A 14,589-nucleotide genomic window follows, 5' to 3' on the forward strand; every position below is an offset into this window, starting at 1 on the left:
CTATCAAATTAGAGATAAAGGCATGTTAATGCTAGAAGGCATTCTGAGACACAGAGAGATTTTCTGTGAAGTAAGCTGTGGGTAACACTGGCCTACAAGGAAAGGCAATTAGGATGTGGAAAACAATTTTTTTTCATTATAAGAGGAGGGACCCTGCTGTGAGACTTTTTCTGGGGAGACAGGAACTAATATCTATGCACCTCAGATAAGACACCAATGAGAGACCAAAGAACTCATCTCACGTCGAGAGAGCTGGTGAGTTCATCTGAAGTTACTTACGGGAGCATAGATGACTCAGAAAGCTCCAACCCAAACTCCCTGCCTAACTTGCAACCTCCTCTCCTCAGCTTGCTCTCTGCCTCCAGAGCCTTGGAGAGAAGACTTGTGAGTTCTGAAGCTTCCTCTGTAAGTTTTGAAGGTTTTCAGGGTCTGCTATGTTCCATCACTTTCTGAATCTTAGGACCCTCTTCTCTCTCTCACTCCCCACCCCCAAAATGGCAACATTTCTGTTTGGAGAATACACATGGCAAAATACAAGAGTCCAACTGTGTGTGTGTGGAGAAGGGGTTAAAAAGTAGACTTAGGGGCTGGAGAGTTGGCTCAGTGGTTAAGAGCACTAGCTGCTCTTCCAGAGGTCCTGAGTTCAAATCCCAGCAACCACATGGTGGTTCACAACCATCTGTAATAGAATCTGATACCTTCTTCTGGTGTGTATGAAGACAGCTACAGTGTAGTTATGCATAATGAATAAATACATCTTTAAAAAAAAGTAGACTTAGAGGTCAATACTGACTTGTTTTAAGTGTCAGGTAGAGCGAGATGTGACATTCAGTTTTAATTTGCACATGGGATATCTGTCAAGACAACGTAGCTAGTGTTCTCTCTCTCTTTTTTTTTTCGGAGCTGGGGACCGAACCCAGGGCCTTGCGCTTCCTAGGTAAGTGCTCTACCACTGAGCTAAATCCCCAGCCCCAGCTAGTGTTCTCTTATAGCTAACCCCTGCCATCTGTTTATTCATGTGTGTTTTAATTCTTTCTCTTGTGCTCAGGGTATATTTTGAATGTTTTCACTTTGAGATGTGTTTTCTGCACCCAGCCTACCCCAGTGTAGTTTGATAAAACTTCCATGAGCACACAAATACTTTTCTGTTTGGTTGCATGGGAGTGTAGAGCCTGTTGGTCTATTGGTACTAATTTTCTATTGGTCTGTCAATTATTGAAAGATGATTATTAAAGTATCTACCTGTGACTGTGAGTTTCTCTATTTTTGCAGTTTAATCAAGATACATAGAAGTTTTGGGGGTGACTCTTTGAAGAAGTTCCATTATGCAAAAAAACAAAACTAAACCAAAAAACTCCACCCAAACCATTAGGATTAATAGGTTATCTTGATAAATTGATTCCCATTGAACCACACACTTTTTTAAACCCAACAACCAGATTTATATGTTAATTACTCAATGTACAATGCATCCACACAATTAACTCACAACCAATTGATAAGGATATAAACCACCCACCTAGCTAAGATAGTTTGCTTATGTAGACACATAAAATTCTGTACATCCAACCTTTAAGAATAGTCATAGTAACCTATAAATGTACAGAGAGAAATCTTAACATCCACCTCCATGTTCTCTCTGCCTGTCATTGGACATTGGAAATCAGGGGACAGTGTATGTCTCAGGGAAACTGGGCAGAGGATGTGAAGAGAAGAGGTCTTATTTGGATGTTCCTGATTCAGCAGGTCTGCTGAAGTTGGGTTTAATTTTGGCCAGAGAAAGGCATTCGGGGACAGCTTGCAGCTCAGCTCTGGGTTTTTGTCTTTTTAGGGGTGAGGTTGAGACATGGCCTCACTAAATTGTAGCTCTATTTGTCTAAGGAATCACAGAGATCCAACTGCTTTTGCCTCCTAAGTGTTGGGATTCACTTTGTATGCCACCAGAACCTTTTATTCTGAAATCTAATTTGACCAATAATACCATCACTCCAGGTTTCTTTTGCTTAGTATTATCATGTGTATTTTTTAAATTGAAAGCATATTTATTTTATTACTCTGTGTGTGTGTGTGTGTGTGTGTGTGTGTGTATGTGTGTGTGTGTGTGCGCGCGCGCATGCACTTGAGTATATGTATGTGTACCAATTAGGCGCTTACATTTTAATTGTATAGTTTTGGGGTGGATTTTGCTATATTATTTAGGCTGGTCTAAACTCCTGGGCTCAAGAAATGTTTATTCTTCATATTCTAAAGTAGCTGGGACTACAGGTGCTAGCTACTATGTCCAGATCATCTTTGTGTTTTTTAAGGTATATTTGTTTTTTTTCCCCCCCTTCAGAGTTGAGGACCGAACCCAGGACCTTGCGCTTGCTAGGCAAGCGCTCTACCACTGAGCTAAATCCTCAACCCCAAGGTATATTTGTTTTAAAGTGTGTCAATTTGTTTTGGTACGTAGAGTAGAGTTAAGGCTTGCTTTTATACTCAGTTTGTTAATCTTTGCATTTTTATTAGAATATTTAGATAATTTACATTTAGTGTACTTATTGATTTGGTCTATCATCTTGCTTTAAAAGAACATATTTCATTTGTCTTTTTCTGCTCTCTCTTTATTCTGTTTGGCTAATTAAACTGTATTTATGACATTGTATTGGGTCCTTGGCTATCACCCTTTGTTTTGCTTTTGAGTAGTTGGTTAGGGTATATACAATACACATTTGGTTTCTCACGATTCATTTCAAGTGCCAGTATATCATTCACACATAGTATAAAAACTTTAAAACAGAAAATCCCAGCCAGGGATGATGGCACACAACTTTAATTCTCAGGTCTTGGGAGGTAGAGCAGCCAAATTTCTTAAGTTTGAGGCCAGCCTGGTCTACATGGGGAGTCTAGGCCAGCTATAGTTATGTAGAAAGATCCTGTCTCAAAACGAACAACAAAGAAAAGAGCATACTTCTGTTTCCCTTTCTTGGCCTTTGCTTGCTATTAATATATATCTTATCATTACATTTTCAACTGTCTTCTAAAAAAGAATACAAATCATTATGTTTATATATATTATACATTTTACATATCCATTATATTATCTATCCATTTCATTATGATTATTTTCACTTCTCAATGTTAGTCTATATTTCCATCTGGTATTTCCCCTCTTATTTAAAGGCTTTATAGATATTCTATATAGGGCATCTCTGCAAGTAAATCTTCTTTTATTTTTCAAATATAAAAATGCCATTAATTACTTTTATTTTCCAACCATCTTTTAACTGTGTGTAGAATTCTGCGACTACTCCAAGGGAGTTCCCCGGGCTCACCCTTGCATGCCAGTAATGGCCGGTAACAACTTAAAATGGAGGTGCCTGCTCTCTGGGGTCACCTTCTGTGCTTCTAATCTCTTAGGGATTACTGTGTCCAGAAATCTGTGGCTGGGGCTAGAACTCAGTCGGCAGTATCTGGTACTGGTAAATCCATCCCCAACACCACTTAAACCAGGAGGAAGCAGGAATATTGGGAGTTCAAGGTCATCTCTGATTATGTGGTGAGTTTGAGGCCATCCTGGGGAGTACAAAATCCTGTCTGAAAAACCAAAAACCCAAATCAAAATGGAGTAGAATCAAGACCTGCTGGTGGTGGTGCAGACAGAGGATCTGCAGAGGTCTTTATAGGCTTAGATTTCTCAAACCCTACTTTTGTTTTTTGTTTTTTTGTTTTTTTGTTTTTTTTTTTCTTTTTGTTTTTTCTGGAGCTGAGGACTGAACCCAGGAAAAAGTTCTTGCTAGGCGAGCACTTTACCTCTGAGCTAAATCCCCAACCCCTCAAACCCTACTTTTAATCAGGGTTCTTAAGTGCTTTAGCCTCCCTTCTGGCCAATAGCCATCAGAGGGAGTGGAAAAGAAAGGTTATTAGGATATTGAGGAAGTGGACCTGTTTAGAAATTGTTCTTTGGGACCAACCCAGTCTGTGTTGCCAGGAAATCAGCAGTGCAGTTCGTAGGACTCAGCAATGGCAACTCAATCCACTCATGAATACACCAGCAGTCTAGTTTAGTAGAGTCAGGAGAGCAAACATGGATTAGCAGTGGTGGCACAGCCTAGCAGAAACATCCAGGCCTCCACCAAATCGGCAGGAGTTAGCAGGAGCGGCCAGGACCAGCAGGGATGCCAGAAGTTCTTTGCCATCCTTCTTTCAATGAGTGGAAGATCAGGAAAGACTCGAGACCAACGAAGTGTTGCAAAGCTAGCTATGCAAGCTCTCCACTGTCTGTTGACTCCTATTTATACTCCCTCCAACATCATGTGTCCTTCCATAGGTCTTGCCTCACCACATGAGTCTGTCTTAGCAAAACTCCACCTGAATCTGTAATGGCTGTCACATGCTGCCAATTGTCCCGAGTCCGTGGAAGTGGCAAGAATCCGTCAGAACACCACCAGAAGGTTTTGGTGCATTTCTTTCTATGAAGTCACAACAAATGATGACCATTAAGGAATGGCAAGGTGTACCAATACCATCTAGCATCCTCCACCATCTGTTGGGGCCTTTTAAAAGTCATGTGTCCTTTCATGTGTTTGCTTTTGTAAAACATCTTTTGACATAACTGACTTTCCAAAGAAACCAGAAGTTTCCACTTCAGGCTTTAAGGGCCCAGGCAGATTCACAGACACTGGAAAGCTCGGGAGAGGACAGACATGTTGGTGCAGGTCAGCTCAGGGGGTGGGCAGGACAGTGCACGGTTCTGGGGTCTGGGAAATGGCTGTGCCCTTGTCTTGCGTGCACATGGAAATCAATATGAGGTGCATCAGAGACCTTGGGCATCTGTAAGCTGTAGTTTTTTTTTTTAACTAAAAGCTTTCAGAAATTGATATAGATTATTTTCATGACCTTGAGGGCAGGGAAGGCGTTCTCAAAGAGAACACACAATCTCTAAGCATAAAGCAAAAGGAGGTAATGTTGTTTGCAGTAAAATTGGGGATATGTCAGAAATTTACTGTATCAGATAGAGAGCTAGCCAAAAGCTAGCACCCAGAAAAGCAGCCCAAATCCCCAGGGTTCTATAAACTTGGAGAAGTTACTGGAAATTCAGAATCTGACAACGGCCTGGAAGCTCTAGGGGGTGTGTTCTTGTCGTTGGAACTACACTGTACAGTGGCTTTCCCCAGGCTTCTCAACACCAGGCTTCCCAATTAGGAACTAACTGTACTTGAGGCCCCAGGAGAAACCAAGAGGATCTTCCTTCTTTCTTATCTTTTTCTGTCACTGCAGATGTCACCCTCCAGCTTTTTTCAGCCTTTCTGGTCATCACCCTCCTCCCCAGGGAGTGCTGTCTTTTGGATCTAGAAAGTCATTTAAAGTCCCGTGTGCTGAGGGCTTGCTCAGTGCTATTGAAAGCAGCTAGTACCTTCGGGAGGTGGGGCTTACTAGAAAGTTAGGTCTTTGGTTTTGTGCTCTCAAAGGGGGATTGTGGGATGCCTGTTTCTTCCTACCCATTGGACATTCTCTGCTCCTGTGAGGTGAGCAATTTGCTCTCCTGGCTGTGATGTACACTGGCCCAGACCCCAAGATGATGGGACCATGAAATGATATCCAAACTTTGAGTCTAAACAAACCTTTCCTCTCTTAAATGTGATCAGCTCAAGGACTTTTTTTGATTCTGGAATGTTGATTGATACACCCCGGGGTGGGCAGTTCCGGAACAGAGCTCTGAGCTTTAGAGCTCTCTGTGTGCCCAGCATCTTTTAGTTGTATTCTTAACTATGGGTCAAGGAGTTTCCATAGTAGGTGTGGGGACACCTCCCTGCCAAGCTACTTGCTCTGAAACAACCCCGACACTTCCACTGAGAGGGCCCTGGCAATCAGTCAGGTAGCATAAACACCTAGAGTTCTCTAAGCTAATGAGGTCTCTAGTTAGGCTCCAAGTGGTCGGCCAATGAGCTTTCCTTCCTGGGAAAGTTGGGAATGATTGAAGTCATCAACAACAGACCAGCTGGCATGTGTACCATGGGGTGTGAAACAAGCAGACTATCTGTGTGCTGTATGCAGGATTCTAAGAGTATGAGGCTCATGTACTGGCTAAATGGTTACTGAGTGAATGTGTCAGGCCTCGTGTGTGTGGTGAGGCCCCAGTGGAGCTTCCATTGCAACAGACAGGGCAGACAACAGGTGGGGAACATCTTTAAGAGGCGAGTTCTTTAGCAAATGGAATTCGAGAAAAAGAGTTTGGTGGAAAACCAGAGGAAACCCTGGGAAGAGAAATTAGGATTCTTTTGTGTGTGTGTGTGTGTGTGTGTGTGTGTGTGTGTGTGTGTGTGTGTGTCCAGTTCTAATCTAAACAGGGAAGCACTGGTCAGGGGTTCCTGCTCTGGCTTGTCTGTTCAGTGATACTCACTTCATTGATATTTGACTTATATGTATGTGTAGTGGGAAATACTGAAAGAGGATTTTCCATCCCACACAATCGCCGACTACTCTGGCCCCAGCGGTCTCGCTGCCTCCATAGCTAGCCCCAAGTAGAGACCACCAATCTCGTGGCTCTCTTGTTGTGGCCTCTGCTCACATTCCCAGCCAGACTGGGCTTGGTGGGTCTCTCTGCCACACCAGCCCCACGAACCCGAATTCCACGTGCCTGTATCTTTCTCTTGAACTTAGTTGAGTTGCTTTGTGAAGGAGAACACCACACGAACTTAGCTTAGAATCAACAGGTAACTCAATCACCGGGTGCAACTACCAACACCCTAATTAGTAAGCCATACTAAGTTAAATCCTCTGGTGGTGGATCTCCATCTAATCGAGGGGCCTCTAGTTTATTACATCCTCTACCCCAAGCTCTCTCCCGTCCAAAAAACTCAAGTCTCTTTCTTCCTCCTCTTTTCCCCTCGCCGACCTGGAAGTCCCCTGAAATCTTTATTCATTAGGGGAAGGTCCTTGCCACATATATGTATCTAAGATGTATTTGTGTGTATGCATGTGCATTTATGTATATATATGTGTATACATGTGTATGTGTATGTACACACTCATGTGTGTGCATGTATGTGCATGTGTATGTGTGTGCCAGATGTGAATATCAAGGTAGGTGTCTTCCGACTCTCCACTTTAGCTAATTAATTGATAATTTTTGTAACTATAATTCCTGAAGGGGTCAGTTCTTTGCAAGAGAAATTGTATGTATTAAAAAATGCATTTTTCTGTAACCCACATCTTCATCTCATTTGCAATATCTTTCTTTTTTCAAAACAATATTTCTTCATTTAAAATATAAAATTTAAAATGCATTACACGATAAATAACACTTTAAATACACAAGAATGATACTTTTTGACTTTTTTCCCCTTCAAAATACCAATGCTTGGTGTGATTGCTCTTCTTGATTTTCAGCTTGGTTACATCTGGAATGAATGCGGCCCAGAAGTGGAGGGTGCACCTGTGAGAGCTTTTTCTGCGTGGTTGGAAGTGGGCGAATCCATTTCTATTTAGTTCAGACCTTTGAGGTAGGAAGATATAACCGCTTTAATCCAGATCTTGAGTCAGGGTGACACATTCCTAATCTGGGCCACCCCTTCTGCTCGAAGCGTACACGCAGACGTAGAAAAAGGAAGCTTTTGTTCTCTGCTGCTTGTCTCACCTTGTGAGGTGATAGAGCACCCATGAGAGTCTGCTTCTTTGGGATGCCGGCATATTTGAGGACCAGCCGAGACATCTAGTTTTGTGGATTGAGCAACTACTGGATTCTGTTGGATTAGCTGGACTGCACACACGCACACACACACACACACACACACACACACACACACACACACACATTCATTCATTCATTTTATAAACTCTGTTACTCTAGAGAACCCTGACTTATTATACACTTGGCTTCATACATGGTGCTGAATTCCCAGGACTGTCTCTGTCTCTATCTCTCTTTCTCTTGTGCTTTTGAGACAGGATTTCTCTGTCTCACCTGGCTATCCTGGAACTTATTCTGTAGACCAGGCTGACCTCACACTCAGAGACCTGTTTGCCTCTGCCTCCTGAATGCTGAGATCAAAGGCGTGCGCTACCACAGCCTGCCTATGTTTTCGTGTTTGTTTATGCGGTTACGTGGTGGAAGTCTGTGAAGGAAACAGAACCTTACTAAAACTAGTGCTGCGGAATGGGGTCCCATGACCACTAGGGTCCCTAGAGCTCAGGTATTACTTAAAATGTATTCTTCGAGAATCTCATAGATGCATGTAATATATCTTACTTGTTCCTGTTTCTCTTCTTCCAGTTTCTCTCACTTCCAATTCCATGTCCTGTCGCCATAGTTGTCATCATCATCAGCACCACCACCACCACCACCACCACCACCATCTCCGTTAGTTTTTGAGAGGGGGCCTGTCACTGAACCTGGAAGCTCACCGATTTAGCCAGGCTGTTTGGCCAGCAGCCTCCGGGGATCTGCCTCTTTCTACTTTGCCAGTTCTGAGATTACAGATCCTTGCTGCCGCACCCAGTGTTTTGAGATGGGTGCTGGGGATTCGAACTCAGGTCCTTATGTTTGCACAACAAATACTAACCAAGCCACCTCCTTAGTGCCCAGGAGGTACACCTCCCCTAAAACTTGCAAAGAGACACAGAAGAACCTTCCTCTTAGAGAACAGGCGTGGTCTGTCTACTCACCTGTACCATGGGATAATTGTTTTCCAGATTAGGACATTGTAACAGGTGCTCCAATGTCTGGGAAATGCAAATCAATCAATCCCCCTGCATTTACTTTGTTAGGCTGGATTGACAAGCAGATACCTGTCATTGGCTGTTAAAACGACAGAATGAAATGGATGAAATTGGATGTCAGCCAGGTTATTTGGGGGACAGTTAAAACGTGCGTGTCCTTAGGATGCCTTTATTGGAATACCTGCTATGTGAATAAGGGGATTTGGGAATCTAAAGGAACAGAGATATTTTATTTTTCAGAGTGGAATCAGGAGACTATCCAATGACTCATCCAAGACACCGCTGAGGCATTCACAGCTAACTCATGTGGCACTGGAGTCTCAGATGCCGTGCACCACAGCAGTTCACTTCTTTAGTGAGACTCAATGGCAACCAAGCTCATAGTTTAAGATTTTTATGATCACATTAGCAGGAAAAGGTATGCAAATGATTTGCTGTTGTGCGCTTTTGTGAATTCCGGGAATCCTTGATGCTGAGGAATTGATTAACAGCCTAGATGGCGTGCTCTGCAGGGCCAGGGACCTCGCTACTGCTGCTGTTTGTCCTTCCCCCCTCTTCTCCTACCACCTCTCCCTCCTGTGCTTCCTCTCCCTCCTGTGCTTCCTCTCCCTCCTGTGCTTCCTCTCCCTCCTCTGCTTCCTCTCCCTCCTCTGCTTCCTTTCCCTCCTGTGCTTCCTCTTCCTCCTCTGCTTCCTCTCCCTCCTCTGCTTCCTCTCCCTCCTCTGCTTCCTCTCCCTCCTCTGCTTCCTCTCCCTCCTCTGCTTCCTCTCCCTCCTGTTTCCTTTCTTCTCTTTCACTTCTTTCCTTTCCTCTTTTTTATTTTCCTTCTTTCTTATTCTCTTTTTCTCCCCTTCTTCTCCTCTTCCTCTCTTCTTCCCCCTCTTTTCCTCCTTCTCTTCTTCCTCCTCCTCCTCCCTATCTTCTGAAAGAATCCCCCACTTTAGCCCCTGAATACTTGGGGTCACTGTGCCATCATCAGCTCCAAATCCCCTTTTGACTTCCCCATGACTTCTTTATCATATCCAGTCAATGAAAAGAAGAAAACCTCAGGAAAGTGAACTTTTTTTTTTTTGCCTCATCTTTGGTATGAATGATATTATTGAGTATTTTAGTTTAAGTTGCTTCTACTGGGCCGTGTGCAGTGTAAATAATCAAGTGATAGCATTACAACCTCAGGAATTTACTCACTGAGCCATCTCCCCAGTTCTCAGTGCAAGGAGTTAAAAAATTTCTTCTGGTGAATTATTTCAGCAAAAACGTGAGGTCCAAATAAATCTGAAAATATGGAAATTGTCTCCAATAAGCAAATTCAAGAACATATGTGGTCACTTCTGGGTGGGGCCTTGCTGAGTGCCACTGGTTTTAGCTAGTGGTTTGTTTAAAGATATTAACTAAACATCATTAAACATATAATAATGTTGCATATTGCTGACTTCAGACAAACCTGTCATTAAGTCATGAAAGGTCAATAGTTTCCTTTTGAAGCTTTCAAAAGAAGGAAACTATTTTTGAAAATCTTCTAGCCAAACACACCCATGCTGTGGGTGTGCACAGCTGGCGAGAGCTAAGTAGGAAATGGGCTGTGTGGATTACGGGAGGTGCCTCTCCTCTGCTGTTTATGATGCATCTGAGGAGACAGAGCTGAGTCTCGATGCTGCTTTGTCTTTGCGGTTGGAACTCTCTGATTCTTTGTTACTTATGGACTGGCCTTGAAATGTTATCTTTGGAAACATTTGTGCGTGATTGTCCACCAATCAGACTTTAAGCTCACTGAAGTCTAATTCACTTCCCTCCTGGCCGAGGTATTCCATCCACCAGCCCTGTCTGATCCTGGTTGTGTTAATAATGAGAATAATGCAAGAACCACGGAAATGAGGGATATGTGGCCTCAGAGGAATGTGTTTATCTTTCGGTTTCTCTTATTTGACATTGTTTCAACCTTAAACTAAACCAGGGAATTTGCTTTGGTGGTTCGCTCGTTCCAATAAAGGGGAAAGGAGCTTCCTGCTTTCTTTCTGTTTTTAAAGAAAGACACCCTTAATAGTTCTGTTTTAGGGTTTCCTTGAGGTGTGACATATACTTAGATGAAAGGCATTAACAGGGTCAGCAGAAATCTTGCCCTGGTTCTTGTGAATGTCTTCGAGGGTTGATTCTTTCTCAGTAGCATTCCAGGGATGGTGCTGGCAGCCGTGGCAGTGCAGGGTTACCAGAATGGCCTCTGGCTCACTAAATGTTCAGACTTGGTCTAGAGTCTTACCTGCTTGGGAATTTTAAATGTTCTGAAGGGTTTACAGGAACGAGGGTCAGTCTAAATGACTTTGTTTCCTACCCAGTTCTCATTGGGAGATTTAAGCTACCCATTCTCCTCCATGTCTTAACCCACCCAAGCCACAGTGGTGATGCTGGCAGGAGGTGGGCCCACGGAAAAGCTACTCAGGAAAACAGCAGCGTGCCTGGGGGGGTGGTGATGCAGTTGATGCTTAAACAGATCAGTGTGCTCAGTGCTCTGGTAGGGGGGTTTGATTCATGTTTACATACTGAATATTTTCTTTCTCTTCTGATTCTCAAGTTTTTGATTTCTATAACCTAGGATTGGGTAATCTTTCTGCTCCTCTGTTGAGCTCCACAGTGACCTCCTGGAGGGTGAGATGTTCGTCTTTCACTGTATTTTCCTAGGGTGCTGTCTCATCTGAGGACCCAGAAAGAGAGGCTCTCCTTCTACTGTTTTTCATGGAGTAATATTGAAGATTGTTCCCCAAAGACTTCAGGTATGCTCCCGTGGCCAGAGAAAGTCCCCGGGCAGTCACACAGTGAAAGACTGTGTATATATGGTTACCAAGATGGGGACTATGAAGGCCTCAAGGCTGGATGCCTTGCATTTGGATGTTTACATTGTCCTTGTGAGTAAAAACTTGTTGTTTCTATGCATCTGTGGAGGGAACCAGCCAGGGACAGAAATTTCTAGAACTGTTTATTGGAGCCGTCACGCTGTGGTTACTCTGTGCCTCCCTTTTAATGGATCAGTTGATCTCACCATTGTGTGTGTGTGTTTTTGACAAAATTATGACAAGTCCTAAATTTTTAGTCAGGCCATCAACTACACTGTCAACACATATTCAAACCAGCCTCATAAAAACACAAAGTTCAAATCTCCTTGATGTTTGAGACTGCCGGGAAAGTCTAAAAGGGCAAAAGAAAATTTTCCATTCCCTGCATTTTCACAGTTATGAAGCAGAGTGCTCCAGGAGTCCATGAGAGATGGCGGTTGTTAGGGGGAGCAAGACTGATGAAAAACCAGGAAGCTGGCAGGGCCTCCTCAAAACAGCCGCGCAGCGGGCTGAACCAAATTTTAAAAAGGCTGTGATGAAAATGAAACCATGTCCAGCTTGTCTCTATCAGGAGAATGAATCCAGACGCCGTCAACACTTTCCCTGGGAAGCTGCATGTTCGTGAGACTGAAAGTAGGAAAGTGGCCGGAAATAAAGGTTGAGAGTTTCTGACAGGTGGCAGGTTCAAGGTCATGTCTCATGCATTTGGTGAAGATTTGCTTTCGTCTTTAAATAAAGCGACCTCTAAGCCCTCTTGCAGACCTCTGTGTTCCTTCCAGTCTCCTTTATATGCCCCACACCACTGTTCAATAAATGACGGTGCTGTGCAAAGTTCTCTGTCCGTGCCTTGAGTGGTGAAGGATATCTGGCCATTTCTTGTGTCTTAGATGATCTTCTGTTGCCTTAACAAAATCCCCGAGACTGGTAATTAATAACGAAGGGAAGTTTACTTGGCTCATGGCTCTGAAGACTAAGTTAGTTCGAGAGTCTGGCCAGTATCTGTACACAATTCCATACTGGACTGTCACAGCTTCATGGTAACATGGTAGTGCGAGTCACAGGGGAGCCAGTGTTAGCTCAGCTAACCTTTCCCGATTGTATAAAGCCACAAGTGCATCACTTGCTGGGGCTCCACCTCCAAAAGCACATGTAATTCCCTCCCAAGGCCTCATTCCCAAATACCGTTGACCTTTGAATTTGGACATGAAGTTTCCAACACAGCGGCTGTGGGAGTTACTTTCCTGTTGCCGTGACAGAGCACCCTGACTGAAGCAGTGTGGGAAGAAGGAGGTTATTTTGGCTTACAATATTGGAGGGATAGACTATCAGGGAGGAGGAGGCGGGGAAGCAGGAGCTGAGGCCAGCATAGCAGTTGGGAGGCAGAGGGATCACAATTTATCTGTACACAGGGAATGGGTGGGGGAGAAAGAAAGAAGGGGAGATGGAGAGAGGAGGAGGGAGAGTAGGATGGGGAGGGAGAAGAAGAGAAGGATAAAGAGGGGGGAGGAGGAAAGAAAGGGAGAGGGAATGTAGAAGAGGAGGAAGAAGGAGAGAGAGGGAAGGAGGTGGGGAGGGATGGAGAGGGAGGGAAGAGGCTTGGGGTGTGTGGGGGGGCAGAGAACTGGAATTGCAGCCAGGTTGTGACATATGTCCCCCAGAATGACCTCCCCGTAACCTTCCCAAACAATGGCACAAGCTGGGGACCAAGAGATGTTCCATTATTCAGACCACATTTTAAACCCAGCAGTTTGCATCTCTTTTACAACCCATACTCTATGCCTTGCGCTGCCTGCCTTCCCTCTCTTCCTGCCTCCATCCCCACTCCCTAACTCTGCTCGTTTTCCTTATTCTGCTACCTGCTGCCTCAGAGGGAAGCAGGTCCTGCTTTTAACTGGCCGTCCACTTTTAATGCCTTAGGTTATTTAATGCAAGTTATATTTATTTTTTTACTTTATGTGTAGAGGTGCTTTGCCTGCATGTATGTCTTCATACCACCTGTGTACTTGGAAGCCACACTGAATCCCCTGAACCTGGGATTACAGAGTTCCTGGTACCAAGTGGGTACTGGGCGCTGAACCCAAGTCCTCAAGGAGACCAGCCAGTGCTCTTACACCCCAAGTCATCACTCCAGTCCCTTCTTTGAGTTTCCAAGAAACTCTCTGAACAAACTTGGGTATAGTGGCCTGCAGTGTCAGGGAGGCCAAGATGGGAGGGGCTCAATGGCTAACCAGCTTAGGCTGCATGGTGTGCTTCAGGCTAGTGAGAAACTCTACCTCATAAAAAAAAAAGAAAGAGTGACAGGTCCTGAGGAATGATGCCTAAGGTCAACCTCTATCCTTCATGTATTAATGTGCACCCATGGTGCGCACACGTGTACACATGCATACACATACACACACATATACACGTACACACATACACACATACACACACATACACACATATACACATGCATGCACATGCACACATACACATACACACACATACAACGCATGCACACACACATACACACACATACACACACATACACATACACATACACACATACACATACACACATACACATATACACATACACATACATACACATGCATACACATACACATACACACATACACACACATACACATATACACATACACATACATACACATGCACACACACATATACACACACATACACACATACACACATACACACATACACATGCATGCATACACATACACATACACACACATGCACATACACACATACACATATACACATACACATACATACACATGCACACACACACATACACACACACACATACACACACACACATACACACACACACACTGTACGGGGGGGGGGCTAGGAATTTCAAGGCCTCCTTGTGTTTTTAGAACACAGTTCCTGGCATTGGCCATGACTTAGAGTAATTGATTTATTATTCACAAAGGGAGTAAAAAAAACAAAGTGTAATGCATTCTGAAACCATGAATCAAATCTCAATAAAATTATGAATTTGAACAGACTGATTATGGCCGTGTCTTAAATATCAATTCCGTGTAGGGACAGG

General features: G+C 43.8%; 1 protein-coding gene across 3 annotated transcripts in view; it reads left to right on the forward strand.

Moving 5' to 3' along the window:
* Positions 1-296: 296 nt before the first annotated feature.
* LOC147999447 (uncharacterized) overlaps positions 297-14,589 on the forward strand; it is a 191,043-nt gene continuing 176,750 nt past the window's right edge. Inside the window, exons 1-3 of one of the 3 annotated variants that reach the window (XR_015644131.1) lie at positions 297-405; positions 904-937; positions 11,377-11,468. The gene's annotated coding sequence lies outside the window, so the exon portion shown is untranslated. Of the gene's footprint in view, positions 406-903; positions 938-2,335; positions 2,411-11,376; positions 11,469-14,589 lie in introns of all 3 variants that reach the window. The other 2 variants (XM_087596662.1, XR_015644132.1) reach the window with 2 other exon arrangements.

The sequence above is a fragment of the Rattus norvegicus genome, chromosome 19 (assembly GCF_021556685.1).
Source record: "Rattus norvegicus strain SHRSP/BbbUtx chromosome 19, alternate assembly SHRSP_T2T, whole genome shotgun sequence".
NCBI classification, from domain to species: domain Eukaryota; kingdom Metazoa; phylum Chordata; class Mammalia; order Rodentia; family Muridae; genus Rattus; species Rattus norvegicus.